This window comes from Lichenostomus cassidix, chromosome W (assembly GCF_008360975.1).
Source record: "Lichenostomus cassidix isolate B80296 chromosome W, HeHo_3.0, whole genome shotgun sequence".
Classification (NCBI taxonomy): domain Eukaryota; kingdom Metazoa; phylum Chordata; class Aves; order Passeriformes; family Meliphagidae; genus Lichenostomus; species Lichenostomus cassidix.
This window is the reverse complement of record NC_139510.1, coordinates 13,132,628-13,143,503: the sequence shown is the minus strand read 5'-3', so window position 1 is coordinate 13,143,503 and position 10,876 is coordinate 13,132,628. Positions and strand designations below refer to the sequence as shown.

At 41.2% G+C, this 10,876-nt stretch overlaps 1 long non-coding RNA gene across 1 annotated transcript; it reads right to left on the bottom strand.

Moving 5' to 3' along the window:
* Nucleotides 1-2,472: 2,472 nt before the first annotated feature.
* LOC146425531 (uncharacterized) lies at nt 2,473-6,850 on the bottom strand. Its single transcript, XR_014846603.1, has 3 exons — nt 6,575-6,850; nt 4,010-5,645; nt 2,473-2,700 (listed from the first exon to the last, which is right to left on the bottom strand). It is a non-coding gene; the product is annotated as an uncharacterized LOC146425531 (long non-coding RNA).
* Nucleotides 6,851-10,876: the final 4,026 nt, after the last annotated feature.

Here is a 10,876-nt window from a genome sequence, read left to right as displayed (position 1 = left end):
CAAAGTATATATTCAGCTGGAGATAGAAGACATGCCATAACGTGTTTTAAATCATGTGGGACTAGCACATTTGCAGTAAAGGTAGCTTGAATCAAGTTTTTAAAATAAGAGGAATTACACCCAAAATTCTTCCCCACTTTATACATTTCATTTAACGGTGCATATGGGATGGCGTCCCAGCGTGGGTTCCCCCCCGCCCTGTTGTAATGCACTGGTGCAGCTGTGACAGTAATCTTGGTTGCCAGTTCCCATTCTCTGTAGCTTGCCTGCGTATTTCGACCCAGGGGTCTTCTTCATCTGAGGGATTGCAGTCCTCCTTTTCTGAGGAGGGGGGGGCTGTCCCGGGACCAGACGCGACGGGGGCGCCTCCCCCTCTGTCGCTGGCCAGCTCCGATGGCGTGGGAACTGGGGAGGAGCAGAGTGGCGGGGGCGTGAATGAGGGAGGGGCCCGCGCCCGGGTGGGAACTCCCCACGAGGGGCGGGGCTGACGCCAGGGTACCCGAGACCACAAGGGGCAGGGCCGAAGCAGGGATGACACCCGATGACGCGAGGGGCGGGGCCGGCACAGGGACACCCGATAACGTGGGGGGTGGGGCCAGCGCTAGCCCGGGAAGATTCGAGTGGTAAGAAGGCACCACAGCATGTCCTGCCACGTGGCCGGCACCATCTTGTAAAAAACATGAAGTCGAGGTAGAGAGGTTTTGGGGTGCTGGAAGGAGGGTGAGGGAGAGGCTCGAATCAGGGTGATCAATCCTGGTTGAAGCAGGGGACAGGGGAGAGAGAGAAAAGTTGGAGGGACGGCAGCTCCTCCATGCCACGTGGCGTGTTACAGTATCTTCTCTCCCCTGAGGTTCTGGGGGATTAGGGACACAGGGAAGGGGAACAGACACAGGGGAGACAGCACAAGAGGGATCCAAATTTTCTGGCAGAACTGACTCAGTCTTAGAATTCTTAACAGACTTATAAATCACTACCAGCAAAGAGAATAATCTAGCAACTGATTGATCCCCACTCTGCCTGAGAATCGTTAGTTTCTCCCCAACCTTATCCCAGAACCTAAGAGACTGAACAGAAACCACAGAAACAGCTGGAAAGAAGTTAAAAATCCAACGAACAAAACACTTTTAATTCCCCTTAGAAAATTGGGAATTATCTGATTTCAGGATGGTTTTAAGTAGGGTATAACCTCTGATTGGGGACGAGTTAGCTTCCCACCCATCCTCCCCAAATAAATTCTTCTTAACACTGAAAAAAAAAAAAAAAAAGCAAAAGGATGACTCAAGCGAGACCTCACTTACCAACCTTCGAGGCTCCGAGACTGGAATAAAACTTTCGGCGTGGTACCCTGGGTTCAGCCGATTTCTCCCGTCCAAGACAAGCAGAGATTTGTCGACTGCCTCTTTAAACAAATCTAATAAAACTGAGAACTGTTTTTGAGGGAAGTAGCTGCTCCGAACGTGACATCTGTAGCACAAAGCCTTCCGAGACACTTTCAGGGATTTTTTAGGTCCCTGTTCAGGTGCCACTTAATGCAGAGGGAGGTGGTGGAGTGGAATAGGCCTCTGCGTTTACCAAAAGCATCTCTATGGCTTTAGAGAGATCACTTCGGCCAGCACTTCCTTGGTGCTGTGCAGAAAGACCCTTCTCACACCCGAGCCGGTGGAAGGAACAAACACACACTCACCCAGAGAGCTGGATAGCTCATGCATTACCAGAGACAAAGAATCCAGAGCGCTCAATCAGCTGGATATTCCAGAGGTTTTATTTCTGAAGGAGTCCAGGAGTGAAAGAGAAACTCTAGGTTCTCTCAGATATAGAGATACAGACCAATCGTTTAAGGGCACAGGGGTGGAGAGAAGACGGGGGGATACAACAACCAATGGGGAGAAGGGAGGGGTGCAGTCAGGGGTTAGGTTACAGCCAATCAACATAGGAGGATTTACATAGTCTAGGGAGGGACCATCCTATTCCCAAAGGGGTGTATCTTAAACTTTAGAATTTTCCCACCATCGAGTTCCTGCTGTCCCAGGACAGCTTGGCTCCCCAGCAGTTCCCAAGGTGGTCTCATCCACCACGACAAATTCACACTATGGTTTATGACATAGAAAAACCTATGACAACATCAGTAAATCTGCATCCTAAAATGGATTAGACTACTGTATAACAAACAAGATTTAGGGCCACCCATTAAACAATGAGGACAACAGTAAATACTGAATAATTTCCAACTCAGTGAACATTGTCTGAATGGTGCACTGAATGAAGCAGGAGTCCTGTTAAGGAAAAATAGCAAATGATAATGTAATTAAAGACTGAATCCCAGAACAAAGGAAAAAGGAAACAAATTAAGCCTCTGCAAGCAACTTTAATTCTGCTGTGCCTAAGAATGCTTAGTGTGCAACCTTAGTGTTATAGTTTTCTTTTAACAACTTTTCATACACAGTAATATTTTGGATAATATTATCGATCATTAACATTTGAGAAGAGAAATAGTATCTTTCTCTTTCTACTTCAGGACATTTGTATTTCTTGTGACTACTTGCCATGATGATTTTGTCATTAATTAGCATAAATTGTTCATTATATCCAGAAGAACTGACAACTCTGACCCCCCTCATCCCATTGCAGGCGATTTAACACAAATATAAATATATTATAAAAACAGAAAGTAAACTCAAGACTGCTATGATACTTATTAACCTTGTCATGGGTTTGAGACAGGACCCTGCCAGGAAGACGCACGAAAAAGGGCAAACAGGCTTCAAGCTTAAAGTTGCAAAAAGTGTTTAATTACCTAACAGAGTTGGAGGATAAATGCAGGCAAAAATAAACTTTTCATACAGTTTTGGTTCACTCCCCCCTCCCTCTTACGAACCTACAGTATTCACCCCCTTTCCTCCTTTACAATCCACAAGCCGGGTGGGGGGGGGCAGGGTGAGGGGTGTCTTTTCAGTCCACAGAGCAGATTCTCAAATTTACTCATCACCACAATTCTTCTACTACAAATACTCTTTATCTCTACTTGTTTCTCTCTCTCTCTCCAGACAGTTTTCTGCTCTCACCCCCACCCTCTTAAGAAGCAGTCTCTGCACTCACCCCCCCTTTCCCTCTCTCCAAACCAGCAACACAGACAGGGGGCAGGTTGAGGGGTCCTCTGGTCAGTCCAATCAGGAAAAGAGGTTCTCTACTTAGCCAGGGGTCCTTCCCACGAAAGACAGTCCTCTGGGAACTTCTTTGGTGTGGGTCCAATCTCATGAGCAACATTCCCACCCGAATTCTGCTGCAACATGAGTCTTTTTGTCCATAAGGTGCTGTGCAGACTCTCCTGAGCTGAGGCCAGGCTGCTTCCATGCCAGGAGCAAGGAAAAGGCCTTTTTCTCCCAGTAAAGGCCTTTTGCAGTTTTAACTCTTAGATGAGACTCCCACTGGTTCACAGTCTTTTCCAGGCATCCACCTGCTCCTCTGGAGTGAGCTGTGGGTGGATTTCTGCATCCTTATGGACTCCATGGGCTGCAGGAGAAACTTCTTGCTCCCCCCATAGCTTCCACCACGGCTAGCAGAAAGTTTCAGCTCCGGTGCTGGAAGCACTGGAGCACCTCTTTCTCCCCCCTTCTTCACTGACCTTGGCAATCTCCATGCTGTTCTCCCTCACATATTTTCACCTCCACCTCCTCCTCCTCCAACTACAAAGTGAAAGAAGTGCGTACCTGCTTTATTTTGAATTTTTCTTAAATATGTTTTCACAGAGGCGTAAGCAGCACCTCCAATTGGCCCAAACTTGGCCGGTAGCATGTCCATCACCTTCAGAGCCATCAGAGATTGGCTCTGCTGGACTTGATGTAAAAACTTCCAGAACTTGCACTCAGGACACACAGGAGCCATCTTTGTGCCACACCCCACCCCTCAGACACCTCCCCAGGCCTACCACAACAGCTTCTGAGGGGTCCAAATTTCTCCTAGATGTTTAAAACACTTCACTGATGTTTTGGGCCAATCAAAACCACCACACAAGGTATTTAACATAACTTTTACATAAAGCATACTGACATCCCTTTAAACTGATCAGACTTAGAATAACAGGAATTCTTTTGCTTCATTTTACTCACACAGGGAATATTTCAGAGTGATTTTACAATTAGCAACTGCAAAATCTAGTTTAGTTCAAAGCCTCTGACTACCAAACTGGCACTGATGCCAAGCATTCAGCCATAGTCAAATAAGAATCAGGTATTTATATAAAAAGCAAAAATATCCACTTTAAAAATAATTATAAATATATTAATGTAAAAACTATAACATATCATGTTTCATTGCTTAGAAGAAATATCTAATTAGAAGAAATTAGGGTATGTTTTCTTTCAACATCAGACATGTATTTCATCTTTTCTCCCCTCTGCAATCAAACACAATTTGTTGAGACTTGTTGAAAGAAATAAGTACCAAAATGTTGGTGTGGGAAGCAACCCAATGTTATGATCTTTGGTACAAAGTTGCACACTACCAGCTACCTCTCCTGAATACTGTTTGAGAAGACAAACAAAACAACAAACAGTAAGCACAAAGAAATTCTACTGAATCAGAAAAATGTGATTGCATCAACTTCAGTTATTATAGAATCATATATAGAATCATCATAGAATGGTTAGAGTTGGAAAGGACCATAACAATCATCTAGTTCCAACCTCTCCTGCCATAGTTGCGTTCCTCCATGTCCCAAATGAATCCAGCAGTACCCTATGGTACCCTAATCCCCAGTCTCTCCCTTTCCTCCCCACACGTGCATTTCTTCTTAAAAGCTGCTCTCCATTTACACATGTGAGGGATAATATTTGGGGAAGGGAGAAAAGGAGCCTTATGATATTTGGCAACAGATAAAGCACCAGGAAAAAAGTAATGAAACCAACCTTGGTAGCTTCCATGACGACTTTATCGACTTTGTCTTTTTCCAAACCTTGCATTCCAGCTTTGTTATCATTGAAGCCCATCTAAAGTAGGTTTCATTACAAAAGCTGTTATCAACTTTTTCATGTCATCCATAGTACTTCTTGAAAACAAGTACTAACGCAGAGGGGGATGGTAGAGTGGAATAGACCTCTGCGTTTACCGAAAGTGTCTCTATGGCTTTGAGAGATCACTCCGGCCAGTACTGCTTGGTACTGTGCTAGTAGACCTTTCTCTCACCCATGCTGGTGGAAGGCACACACACACTCACCCAGGGAGCTTTGGATAGCTCATGTGTTTTACCAGAGACAAAGAATCCAGAGGGCTCAATCACGTGAATGTTCTGGAAATCTTAATTCCTGAAGGGGTCCAGCAACAAAGAGAGTGAGTAGCCCTGAGTCATCATTGATATAGAGATACAGGGCCAATAGTCTGAGGGCACAGGGGCGGGGAGAAGGTGGGGGGAAGGCGGGGGGGATACAACGACCAAGGGAGAGAAGGGAGAGGTGGAGTGAGGGATCAGGTTACGGCCAATCAGCATAGGAGGATTTACATAGTCTAGGGAGGGACCATTCAATTCTCAAGAGGGTATTTCAAACTTCAGAGCTTTCCCACCATCGTGTTTCTGCTGTCCCAGGACAACTCAGCTCCCTGGTAGCTCCTGAGGTGGTCTCATCCACCGCAACAAAGTACCTCTTGTAAGACTTAATGATAATAAATAATTTATGGAATTCAGTTGCTGAATTTATTTAATAAGTATTTTATACTTATTAAGAAAACAGCATACTTATCACAAATTGAATATTTGTATTCCTGTAAAGTGTCTAACCTTCCACACTATTGTGGCTTAATCAGGACACACACACACACACACACACACACACACACACACACAAAATAAAGATACCTATAACTCTATCAGTGTTTGGAGACAGCAAGATTTTATTTTTTTACTAACTTAACATACTATTTTAAAAGTTCCCTTACAGAAATATTTGAACACCACCAGCTTCAGGTAAAGGCTAATACCTTACACATGCACATGAGATTTATGCTTGTATGTTTCTTGTGGGTAGAATGGGAGCTTCAAAGCTTATTATAGAAGCCCTCCCATTGAGTAATGAGGTGCAGAAAGGACCCCCTTGCTTTCTAAACTCCTTCTTCAGAGAGGAGCCTGGGTGTGGCTGGATCCAATCTTAGCCCCAGACTTTGTCAACACTTTATGTATGAAGGATTATATAGTTGTAATAGAACCTTGTCATGCATGGGAGACAGGAGTTTTATGAGTTTCTGCTGTTTGCTCAGGCTTTTAGCAACAGGCAGTAACTTTTATTAGGGTGGCTAGCACCCCAAGACTTGGTCTCGTTTGCAAGGTTCTTTGATAATGGCTGATTAGTCTAATATTATATAAATTACCATTTATTAGATACAGAAAATGACAGACATAAAATAAAAACTTAGGATAAACTTACACAGGAATAGCATAATTCCAAAACTATGGATAGATAAAACTGCAATTATGGAATAAAATTATTGCAAACTACGAATAGCTAATATTGCAATTTATGGAAAGGTACCTATTCTTATTAACAGGCTGCAAGAATAATATAACTTAGGAACCAGTGTATCTTACCAGCCGATTGGTGGTGAAATATACTTCGGAATCCTTTCACCCAATTCCCAGGAAAGTAACCACAGAGTTTGTGTCCAGACTCTGGGGAGAAGCTCTTCGCACATCTTCAGAGTGTGCATAGAAAACCTCTACCTCTGGGATATTTTCATGAAATTTTATAGGATAAAAGTGTGCCTTGCTTGGTCAGCAAGTATAGTTTTGTTTCTCTTTTCACATCCTCTCTTCATTCCAAAATATGAATTAAGGTTAGAGGTCTTAGACTTTCGGGCGCTAAGAGATAACCCCTGCTAGGCAGTTGACCCCACCAGAGTTATCTATCTTCTGCCATCTAGCAGAGGGAGGGGGGGGAACATCCTGCCACAAACCTTTATAGAACTTTGTCCTGCAGGATTAAGGATGGCAAACCAAATATATATATATAAATTATTTATTTAGGTTGATTACAAAAATGACAATGATTAGACAAAAAAGACCTTAATCAGAATTATTTACTACACAGTATAGGTAACTATAACTACTAGCAGAGTGCACTATTTTTGAAACAATATTAAAGCAATTGTATTAAAGCTAGCAAGAACAATTATTTAGTAGAGATTGATGTTACTCACCCATACCAATGACTGGGCAAATCTCTTTTGCTCAGCCTTGAGGAGTAAGCTTGAGAGGCGTTCCCACTCAAGGGAAGGCTCTTCACACACCTTAGGGAGGTATGCTAGAAGTCCTTGCTGTGTAAAATTTGGACTGGCCTTTTATAGTATAAAGTGATTGACTGTCAGTCATATACATTTTTAGATTATGTGTTGTCAGGCTTACTCAGCAAAATATGCTTTGTTGCTGAAAAAGATGTTATCAGCTCTTTGGTTTCTTCTGCTCAACACTTCAACTCTCACTTTGTATCAGGGCCTGCACATCCTTGCTGATCCCTGCCTCAGTCAGGAAGTATGTTTTGCATGTCCTTGGGCAAGCTGTCTCAGCATTTTTCAACATTACAAACAACAGATCCTCTTTCTTTGATCTTATCACTGAACAGCTGACCTTTGCTCAATCCACCACTGATAACTTGTAAATAAGACTAAGTTCAAGCTGCTGTATTCCTGCTCAGGCAGAGCATCCTGTTATAATGTTATCCCATCAGATGAAACAATACTGCCTTAAACATAAAATATTGCTCACTCGACTATTACATTAAAAGAAATTGAATGATTTTTAAATTCAGAGGACTGTTGTTAATTTAGTCATCATTCCTGATTGCGACAAGCCATAGAATCTTTTACAGAAGCTCAAATTCAAAACTTCTGTTTGAATTAAAGCTCATCCTTTAGAAACAGGTGGCTTCAATTAAAAGCTTTGAATAAAAACCTATGGTTTAATTCAGGGTAAAATTAATGTATTATTTTATTTTTCCCTGCATTAATTTGTAGAGCCATGGCATCCAACTAATAGAACTTACCAAGCTTTTACTACTCAATTACTGCCATCAGTAATTTCTTATACATGCAGGTACTTCTGATATGTGAACTTCTAACATCTTCCCTTGTTGCTTATGACAGTAAATAGCAGAACCCTTCATTAGGCTCTAATTATATGATAAATTGCCTAGATATTAAAATTATCTTAAAAAGCTAAACAAAGCAAATTTTACCCTCTGCAGCATGATCTTGTGGTCTTATTTGTTGCCAGATTAAAACAAGCAGAATCCAAGTGTGATACTAGCATAAATTACTTAAAATGTATTTATTATTGGAAAAGGATATAGAGGTACTTTCTTTCCCAAGCTGCTGACTCATAAACAGCTTTACTCTCATGCAGGAAGCACATTCACTACTAAAGTTCCCCTTTGAGCTGCTCCCTGTGACAGGAACCCTGCCTGTTTGGAGGAGCCACACTCTTTTAGGCACGTACAGCAGCTCTATTAAACACAACCACAAGCTACACATATATCTAAAAGAGTGTTACAATTTTTCTTTAAATGCCAATTTCCCACTCCAAGATTTAAATGGGACTCATTAGCAACCAAACTGAAAAATGGCACGTACTTTTGCATTTAGAGATACATTTTTGCTATTGAAGGACCATGTAGGTGACACTTTAAAATTAATGGTGGCAATGTTCTTTTTTTCCTGAAGATCTCCTCAAGCATGCTTGCCAACTGAAGTCAGATATTGAAGAAATCCATCCTTAAAAAAATATTCTGACAAAAAAAACTCCCAATTGTAATAATCTGAATTGATGGAATATGATTATTTATGTCTTCTGAAGATGAAAGATCAAGTAAGCAATGCTGTTTATCTCCAGCTTGTTGACCATTTATTAGCACTTGAGCTACTATCATGGCAACTGGGAATGGGAGTAGCTTCATAGCTCTTGTGTCTATCTATCAAATAAAAAACCACCACAAATAACATTTTCATAAATTTTCCAATTACAGTAGGATAATCTCTAATGGTTAACGTTTGTTGTGGTTTAACCCCAGCCGGCAACTAAGCATCACACAGCCACTCCCTTGCTGGAAGGGTAAAAGTGAGAAAACTCACGGGTTGAGATAAAACAATTTAATAGGGAAAGCAAAAGCTGTGCACACAAGCAAAGCAAAGCAAGGAATTAATTAACTTCTTCCCATCAGCAGGCAGGTGTCCAGCCATCTCCAGGAGAGCAGGGCCCCATCACTCGTAATGGTTACTTGGGAAGACAAAACGCCATAAGTGCAAACATCCCCCTCTTCCTTCTTCCCCCAGCTTTACATACTGAGCATGATGTCATATGGTCTGGAATATCCCTTTGGTCAGTTGGGATCAGCTGTCCTGGCTGTGTCCCCTCACCTCTTGTGCACCCCCAGCCTACTCATTGGTGGGGCAGTGTGAGAAGCAGAAAACATCCCAGTATTATCAACCCTGTGTTCAGCACAAATCTAAAACACAGCCTCATACCAGCCACTGTGAAGAAAATTAAGTTTATCCCAGCCAAACCCAGCACAACATTTACCAGAACATCTTTGCTGTTCAACCAAAGGAGAAAGCACTGCATACCACACGAGTTTTGTCTCAAGCCCATAATCATTCCTACGTCAATTAGCTCCACAATAATTCTATTGTTACTGGCAATCTATGATAAGCAATAGGCATGATTTGCAATAAATACTTTCCTCAAGGTAAATGCTCCTCCACTATTTCCCCCAGTTCTTTTATCACTCTTTCCCTTCAATAAGCTGGAATGAACAGAAGATTGCTTCAATTTCCTATTCTAGTCTTTGCAACATTTTTAGCTGTTTAACATTCCTGAAAAAATCTCTTATACAAATACATATACAAATCTTTCCTCCTCCTCATTTGGATCACTTTTAAAGGCTCAGTTTTATAGCAAGGGCTTTAAACACTAATTCATATCAGCCAAAAGCCATAACTATCACACTGTTACATATCCAGTGAGAAAAGTTACCATGATCCCAGGGATGAAAAAAATCATAGTCTTTAAAAAATCCCATAAATGCTGGTCCTCTAACATGTTTTATCTTTTCAGCTTCTTGGATGAAACAAAATACATTGCTAGTACCAGATGATAAAGTGTATAAATATAATACCTTAGTTGGAATTAAGAAAACATTTATTAGAGGACATTACATTAGTTCTCTACCAAAGCTTAAAGGGGCACAGAAGGGAAAAGATGAATAACAGCTGATTCAAGTCAGCCATCTAACATGAACAGAATCAGATTATTTTGTTTTCAGAATAACCAGCCTGAAAAAAAACCTGTAAAATATTTGGCATATTTAAATCAATCACAGAAGCTACAATAAGACAATAGATATAGCATTGTCAGATAAAAACAGTGGATCATCTGCCATAGACAAAACGAAAATGGAAATATTTAAAAGAAACGGGAGAAGCACAGTTTGAAACACTGCAAAATGTGAACAAAATGTCAGCTTAGAAACAGATAAGGAAAAATAATAATGGTTTTAATGGAAAATCAACCTAGAGAAAACATTTAGCTTGTGGTGAAACAATCTAATAAAAATTTTGTCTAAAACAACTTGAAAAGAGTGGGTAAAAGTATAGAGCCTAATGAAACACTGACTAATAACAGTCTCAGACATGTCTCTTCACTTCTTGCTCTCATTCAGGATAGAGAAACAAGTTAATTAAGAGTTTAAAGGGGAAAACACAACTGCCTTTACAGGTGATACCATTTAACTTCATCAACATACTACAGAGAAGGACTATAAATTGCTCTTCTAGATATCAATATGTAAAAAACTCAGCTTTTCTGCTTGCTTAACGTATGCAGTACATTGCAACAGACACT